This window comes from Aythya ferina, assembly GCF_964211825.1.
Source record: "Aythya ferina genome assembly, chromosome: 3".
Lineage (NCBI taxonomy): Eukaryota > Metazoa > Chordata > Aves > Anseriformes > Anatidae > Aythya > Aythya ferina.
The window spans coordinates 44,330,630-44,339,753 of NC_140298.1; positions in this window are offsets into that span (position 1 = coordinate 44,330,630).

Below are 9,124 nucleotides of genomic sequence, written 5' to 3' on the forward strand. Positions count from 1 at the left end.
ATGCAAAGGAATAATTAACTCATACCCAGTATAAAAGAACTTAATTGCACAACAGAAAAGTTTTGTTGTTCATTATCCTGATAGACAACACACTCCTGCAACACAGCAAGTTAATATCTACCCTATTTTTCTTCCTAAATCCAAATACATAAAATAGATGTTGGCAGTTTCATTAGAGCTATTTAAAGAAATTTTACTAATTTATCTTGTATATGATCTGTAAGCCACGCTGCTGGAAAAGTAAGCACATAATAAAAAACAATAAGACAAGATAGTGACAATACATCAACTCTTTATGGATATATTGCAACTCTTTCTGCAATTAAGATGGCTCACTAATGGTACAAGCAATCCCTAGCTCTGTTTCTCTTCTGAAAATTCTTCATCTCTCTCCCTGGCTCTGTAAGCTCTAGAACCATTAAATAAATACATAAATAAATCCCTTCTATCTGAGAGTTTTTCTCTCCTGACCATGACAGTTGCACACACTGCAGGATTAAGGGAGGACATAAGAAACAAACAGACAAACAAAAAATAAAAAATCTTCTGGCTGGTAAGAAAAACAAACAAGAAGTAATCACACGTCTAACTACATATGGCATATGTACTAAATATTTCTATATCCCGTTGACAGGAGATGGCAAAAACACTTACATCTCTTTGGTAATTAACTCATTTATGACTTATTGAGAACAAAGTAAATGGAGTGCCTGAAATTTTCATGACTGCAGCGTGTGAGTGAGCCAGGTTTCCTCGTGAGATAAGCAAGTTTTGTAATCTGCAAGACAAAACTGAACTGGTGATAGTTTGGTTTATTATTCCATTAAGCATACTACCCCAGAAACTGAATACTGCAGCTGGGAGATGCAACATCTATTGAATAACAATGCAAATACTGGGCCATGTTCAGAGATTCACCAGAACCATGAGGAGTTTGGAACCTCTGAAGACTTGAACCAAGCTGGTCCAGAATTAGAAAGAAGGACAAGTGCCCTTCACCACAGAAACACCCTGGAGATACTGATAAAGCTTAAAGTTTATCTTTAGAGGGATGTGTCACACATTTATTTGTTTTCACTTTTAGACAGTGTTTTCTATCTAGATAAATGATTGACTTTGGCATTTTGTGGACAAGCACTTAGGTTAGAAGTAAGAAAGTTAACACTCAGAGCTGGTCTGGCTGGAAGCCTGCATCTTCTTTTACCAGAATGGCTGACGTTTACAATGATAAAAAGTAACTGAAAGCAGGTGAGGAAAGAATAGTGAATATGCTCTTGGTGTTTGTCACCTAGTATATTAAAAGTAACTATAGGGAAATAATTTATACAGCTCTAATCTACTACTGAAAATGCATTTATGCTCACATTTAATCTGAATTCATGAGATTTGAGCATATGCTCAAAGCTGTACACATGATTCCTGGACTGAGCAAATTGGCCATTTACCACTGATTTCAGTGGGAGTTTAGTACCATTAGCATTTTGAAGTGCTCAGACAATTGTGTTACTAGCACTTATATCTCTTTAAAATCTTACCTTAATGGTGTCCATGACAGTAAATTTAATAGTGTTGGGAAATGTTCTCTGGCCTTGTGGCCAAGTGACACAGTCTGGCCACATCCTTACAGGAAAATTCTTCAAATTCAAAACTGGGTGGCTGCATCCAAACTTGGCAATACCAAGGGCAATCCCCACATCGTAAGGACTGGGGAGAATGCGAACTGGCCCCATGCCAGGGGCTGTTTTAACAGATCAGAAGGCTGTGTTTCACAGCCCAGTAACACTCCCTAGATAGGTTTAGTTTTTACGTACAGCCCTCATAGCCTTTTTTTTTTTTCTTTTTTTTTTTTTTTTTTTTTTTTCTCTGTAAAATTCTTCATAAAAATCAGCATTGGGTACACAAAAGGAAGAGGTTCCTTTCAGAGCAAAATCAGATTGTTTGTCTTTAGAAGCCAGGTGCCAGATGAAGTGCTAATTTCCTTTGCTTATCAGATGAATTGTTGACAAAGTGATAGAAATTTCTAACAGGGTTGGATATTTGGGAGAGCAGTGATGTTATAGCATCCTGCATATCTAATGGAGAACTATTCTTTGCTGCAAAAACTATGCAATAATTTTGCCCAGTTATTACAAGTCCAGCACTTAGTTGGCAAAGATGCTTTGAAGATCCTACAGTCTGTAAGCATGGGTAAACCACAGATGAGTCAGCCTGAAGGAAAGAGGTTCTTCAATGAGGATTTTTCTCTTCCTCTAAGTAGCAAATATTAGCTAATGTCAGAGGCCTAGTTCCAGACATAATGGAAGCATATCTAGTCTTGTTTAATAAATTCTTTATCCTTAGGTAATATTTTGAAGGATATTATTTAAACTTGTGGATTGTCCCATTTCAACCCCATGTTTAATTTTCCTTCTTTTCTTCCTTCAGAAATAGATTGTTCAACCAGCTGATCTGTTATCACTGAAACATGTACAATGGAGAACTTGGCTGTGCATTTCCTTGTCAATGAGGCTAGAATAGAAATCAAAGAAAGTGGTGCTGCTGCTTTGTTAGCAATACTTCTAGCCTGCTACTGTCTTTTAAGATATGCTTAGCAGGTGGAGAAGAAACTCTGCTTTGGAAAGTGCCATCATATATGGTAATACTTTCAGCTGGCAAGAGCTAGCAAAGCCTGAAGAAAACAGGACATTTCATCAATCTAACCCAGACCACAGAAAGTATCTGCTAAAGACAGAGAAATCTGAAATCTAAAACCTGAAACAATATTATAAGTGCTCTGAAAAATAGAGGATACAGAAAGCCAAGAGCTTTCATTTTCTAGAGAGCTCTTGGTTTTGGATAGATTAAGATACCTCAGCTCTTTCCTGGAAGGCAAGAACATAGAAAAGATGAGGGAAAGCATGAGAGTAACAGAAGCTGTTATAAGTCTAATGAACATTATTTGACTGAGTCATTGTATAATTTACAAAATTAAAATCATGTGGGTTTTGTCCTTTGCGTACTGTTTGCAAATTTTTTCAATGTGATCACAGAGTTCCCATTTTTTTAAGAAACCTAAGTGCTTTCTCTATGGTTTTCACATTAAACCAAGTGAAATCATTTTACTTTCCACCGACACCCTGTGCTTTCTCTCTATCCTTTTCCAGACCATCTTTTCAGTCAGAAAGTTCCCTCTGACTTTCTAGAGCCTTTTAAAGATCTCTTTTCTTAGGAACTTAAATTTTCCAGATGTCAGAGATTTAAAAACATCCAGTTGTATAGTGATCTGATCAATGTTTTAGTAGTAGTTTAAAAATATTGACATAATATGTAGAGAGAATACATGATGGCATGTGGAGATATAAAGATTTTATTGGCATTAGGTTGCATTGGCTACATTACTCACGTGGTGAAGTCATGAATGTGTGTTGTTATCACTATTTATTATTTATATAGCGCCAAAAATGTGCTTAGCAGCACCTTGTTATGAATATAATAAAACTTTTTTTACAACATGGCCTATCATGTATTTACATTCGACTCTATTTTAGAGATATTTCAGAACACTCTGTAGGGTTTTAAATTTGTGTTGGTTTTATTTTCCAGAATTCTCCCTCTAAATTCTGGCTTCTGTCTCCCTCCCCTTTCTCTCCACTTCCCTCCGCCACCTGTCACATCACATACAAAATTTTATTTTGTGGTATTAAACACTCGTACTTTGCAGTTTTCCTGGGATAAACATTGGTACTTCTTGCTGCAAAGCTGGGAATCTAGATATCTGCTGGGACAGACCAAATATTTCTAGTTCTGAAATAACTCATGCTCCAGAACAGAAAATGCTTTGTAGTACACTTTGGAGGAGGGAAAATAAAATGAAATTCAATTAAAGTAAATAATTTAAAAAAACCTCTAATATAGGAAAAATGAGGGAATAAATGCCAGGGCTTTTCTCTGGAAAAAAAGGGGAGGAGTTTGCTACCCTGGTGGCTGAGCATCACCTGGGAAATCTCTATCAGATGCCTCTGAATTCAGTGCAAGGCAAGGGATCACCACCAGAGAGGGAGCCTCTGAACTTCATCTAGGTTTGCAGGTAAGTTTAGCTGTGATCAGCAAGGCATGAAGTTAGGGCATCAGAGATGAACCTAATTCATTCCCACAAAAGTGGAATGGTTACCCAACAATTACCTGTGTGAAGCGCTTTCCTGGGCCTTGCTGCCCAGGAAATAACTCTGGGAGTTCTTCCATACATATGTGCACATGTACACCTACTATGGTCCATTTAACCACAAAGGCCATCTTTTTCTGTGAACATCTTCCTTCTGACAATTTTCCGTATCATTAGTAATGAATATCTTCATGAGGTGTAAAAAAATGGTGAAAATGTAGCGTACATGAAACAGAAATCTCTGTCAGCTCTAATGTGTCAAGAACATAACTGCTTAAAAAGTGTTCCGGACCACTAGTATGCCTGTGAAGGCTTTTCTTTCCTTTAAAAGTTATTTATTTATTTATTTATTTATTTATGTATTTTTGTCTGATTTTGCAATAGCAAAATATTTAGTCTGTCCAACTTCAATATCAGTAACTTTTAGTTACAACCAAAACAGCTGTTTTCAGGCCAAAGGCACCTGCTTGTCATCATTTATGTGCCTTTCTCAAGCTCTTTGTACTTGCGAAAATTTATTATCAAGAAAAGACTATTTTGGCAAAAGTAGCTATCTGCATAATGCAGAATTGATGTTACAATTTATTCAGTGTACTAAGAATTCATCGTGATATTTTCAATGGATTTTTTTTAAATTCTAATAAGAAAAATAATAATTCATAATTTGTCTACTTCATAAAGCCCTAGGTCCTGAAGCTACAAGTAAATATTTGACAGCATCTTGTTTGATCTTCTTTATAATACACACCATAAAGTTTCTCTAAAATAAAGTGTGATTAAACTGAAGTGTATCTGTGTCTCTCCCTTTCTCTCTGCCCTCCTCTCACTCAAAATTCAATCTTTATTTTGAAACTGACAGAGAGAGATATAATCCATGGCAAATTGAGGTAATTTGTTCCAGTGAAAAAAAAATATTTAACTGTTAAAAATATGTGCCTTCTTTTTTGTCTGAATTAGTCATGCATCATCTTCCAGCTATTGGATTTAGCTATACTTTTGTCTGCTAGGCTGATGACCAAGCTCATTGTTGAAATTTTGCTGCCTTGGAGGTGTTTTTTTACAGGCTGTGATCAAATCAATTCCTATTGTTTTATGGCAATTGGAATAAATATGCTTTCAGAATCCCTTGACTAGAAGGCATAATATCATCATTTTTTCTTTCCTTGGAAGGAACATTATTCAGTAATTTAGTCATTCTTATGACACTTCTCTAAAGTTTCAGTAATCCATCAACATCCTTCTTGAACCATGGTTCTGAGAGTAGACATAATATCACAGGGGCTGCCACCTCAGGTGCAAGTTCAGCACTGTGGCACAGGCTCCCCCTCTCCTGTTCCACTGTCCCAGGATGTCTGTGCTTCTGCATCCACTCAGGAGCTTACATTTGTCTGGTAAGAATCATAAGCCAATCACTTTTTCCAAAATGCCATCTGTGATTACACTAAAGATAGGAAGCTAGACTCTAGAAACTCCCTGCATTATGCATGTGAAGGAGATACTCCACAGCACATCTCTTAACCTAACTCAGAATCTGTGTCTTCCTTTTGACCAAAGAATCTAAGGTGATTAAATCCTAAATTAGGCCCTTGAAGCTAAGCAGGGTGAAGACCACTCCCTTCCACATTTTCAATTCTTTTTCATGTGATAAAACAACATAAACATTATATTCCATCTATACATCCCAACACTGAGTTAAATGACTGCATCTAGTGCGAGCGACCAGGAGCGCGGCAAACAGGACGGGCAAACAGGGCGTGGCGCGTCGAAGGGTGTGGCGCGGCAGTTTGCATGGCATTTCGCGCGGGCAGGGCGAGCGGGGGGCCCATCGTCGCTCTGTTGCAGCTGCCTCTCCCTTCGGTGCTTGTAACCTGCTTGCGTAGAACCTGACCATGGTATCAACCAGGCAGAAAACCGTGGCCTCTGCATCTTGTGCAGCATCTCCAGCCACGGTCACCAGTGTGGCTACTCAGACGGAGGGCTCGGGGAAACACGCAGCCGTCCAGGTCCTGGGCTGCAGAGTGTGCCCCAGACCTTCTGTCGGTCTCCGACAGCAGTGGTGGGTATGCCTGTGGGAGGTGTGCCCAGGTTGAAGAACTGCTCAGCCAGGTAGCGGAGCTCCGGGAGGAGGTGAACAGGCTCCAGAGCATCAGGGAATCAGAGAGGGAAATTGACTGGTGGAGGTGCACTCAGCCCTCTCTGAGGCAGGCTCACAAGCCTGCCACAGCACAGGCTTCTCCTGTTATGCAGAAGACGGAGGTTCCCTCCTCCTGCCAGGCAGCGGGAGGAGACCTAGATCAAGGGGGGGAATGGAGGCAGGTGCCTATTCGGGGTGGTAGGCGAGCCCTCTCTCTGCCCACCTCACCTTCTCATCTACCCTTAAATAATCGATATGAAGGACTAGAACAAGACAATCTGAATGACAAAGTAGATAAAAACCCGTCCCAGTTGGAGGGGGTGCCTAAGACAAGGTGACCTACACATCGCATTGCCACATCATCCTTCAAAAAAGAAAGAAGGGCTATTGTTATGGGGGGCTCCCTTCTGAAAGGGACAGAGGGACCGATATGCCGACCGGACCCAACCCGCAGAGAAGTCTGTTGCCTCCCTGGGGCTCGGGTGAGAGACTTTGCCAAGAAAGTCAAGTGCCTGGTACGGCCCACTGACTACTACCCGCTACTGGTCTTTCAGGCTGGTAGCGATGAAGTAGCAACGAGAAGTCCGAAGGCGATCCAAAGAGACTTTAGGGATTTGGGACGACTACTTAGAGGATCAGGGGCGCAGGTTGTATTTGCCTCTGTCCTTCCGATAGGGGGGATTGAAGCTGAAAGGCGTGCTGTTCACATAAACTCGTGGCTTCGAGACTGGTGTGACCGGCAGAATTTTGGGTTCTTTGATCACGGGAAGGTCTATGCTACACCGGGCCTGATGGCACCGGATGGGATGCGCCTCTCTCGGAGAGGGGTAAGGATCTTTGGTCAGGAGTTGGCAGGGCTGATAGATAGGGCTTTAAACTAGAGTCGAAGGGGGAAGGGGCTAAAACCAGGCACGCCGGTGAAGACCTAAGGGATGGTACGCTAGAATCAGAGGGGCTGTGTGCCAGTGAGGTCCTTCGGTCAGATCCACAAGGTGCTGAGTGTAAGGAGACGCACCTGAAGTGCTTCTACACGAACGCACGCAGTATGAGGAATAAAATGGATGAGCTAGAAGTCCTGGCCCAGTCCCGCAACTACAACATCATCGGCATAAGTGAAACCTGGTGGGATGAGTCCTGTGACTGGGGTGTTGCGATAGATGGTTACAGGCTCTTCAGGAGGGACAGGCAGGGTAGGCAAGGTGGTGGGGTGGCGATGTATGTGAAGCAGGGGCTGGACTGTGTGGAACTTCAGGTCGGCAATGGCAAAGTTGAGAGCCTCTGGGTAAGGATCAAGGGACGAACGAATAAAGGGGATGTCGTTGTGGGAGTCTATTACAGACCGCCTGGCCAGGACGATAGCACCAATAACTTATTCTTTACAGAACTAAGAGAGGCCTCGAGATTAACTCCCCTTGTCCTTACGGGGGACTTCAACTTGCCAAACGTTAACTGGGAGTGCCACACGGCTGACACGAGCAAGTCCAGGAGGTTCATGAAGCACCTAGATGGTAACTTCTTGGTGCAGGTGCTAACGGAGCCAACTAGGAAAGGTGCCCTCCTAGACCTGTTGCTAGAAAACAGAGAGGGTCTGGTGGGAGATGTGGTGATTGGTGGCCGCCTCGGTCATAGCGACCATGAAGTGGTTGATTTCAAAATTTACGGTGACAGAAGGAAAAGTGCCACCAAAACCTCATCCCTAGATATGGGGAAAGCGGACTTCAGGCTGCTCAGGGAACTAGTCAGCAAGGTCCCCTGCGAAACTGCTCTTGAAGGCCTCAATGTCCACCAGTGCTGGTCATTCTTTAAGCGATGCCTCTTAGAAGCACGAGATCAGGCAATTCCTAAATATCGCAAGTCAGGCAGGCAGGGCAGGAGGCCGGCATGGCTGATCAGGAACATTCTAATGGAGGTTAGGCGGAAACAGAGAGTGTTTCGCTACTGGAAGGAGGGCCAGGTGTCATGGAAAGAATACAGGGATGCTGTTCGTGTTTGTAGGGAGAAAGTTCGTGTGGCCAAAGCACAGCTAGAGTTGAAGCTGGCTGTGTCTGTGAGAGAAAATAAAAAGGTTTTTTTTAGATATGTGAATGGAAAAAGGAGAACTAAAGAATACATAGGGCCGCTCCTTGATAGGGAAGGTCTCCTCACAGACAATGACATAGGCAAAGCAGAGACGCTTAACGCCTTCTTTGCCTCTGTCTTCAATGCCGATGATGGGCTTCGGGACCCAGGGTGCCCTGAGCTGGAGGACCAGGATGGTGGGGATGACAAACTCCCAACCGACCCTGAACGTGTGCGGGATTTGCTACTCCACCTGGATACCTACAAGTCCATGGGTCCAGATGGGATTCATCCACGGGTGCTGAAAGAGCTGGCGGACGTCATTGCGGAACCTCTCTCAATTATTTTTCAACGATCCTGGGAATTTGGAGAGGTCCCGGTAGAATGGAAGCTGGCAAATGTTGTGCCGATTTTCAAGAAGGGTCAGAAAGAAGACCCTAGCAATTACAGGCCTGTCAGTCTCACGTCAGTGCCTGGTAAAATCATGGAGAAGATGGTTCTCGAACTTATTGAGGAGCACCTGGGGAACAAAGTAGTCATTGGTCCCAGCCAGCATGGGTTTGTGAAGGGTAGGTCCTGCCTAACTAACCTGATTTCCTTTTATGATAAGATCACCCATATGGTGGACCAAGGGAAACCAGCTGATGTGATTTTTTTGGACTTCAGCAAGGCTTTTGACACGGTTTCCCATAGGATCCTACTGGACAAAATGTCCACCATACAGCTAAATAAAAACATCATACAATGGGTGAGCAATTGGCTAACGGGCAGGGCCCAAAGGGTTATGGTAA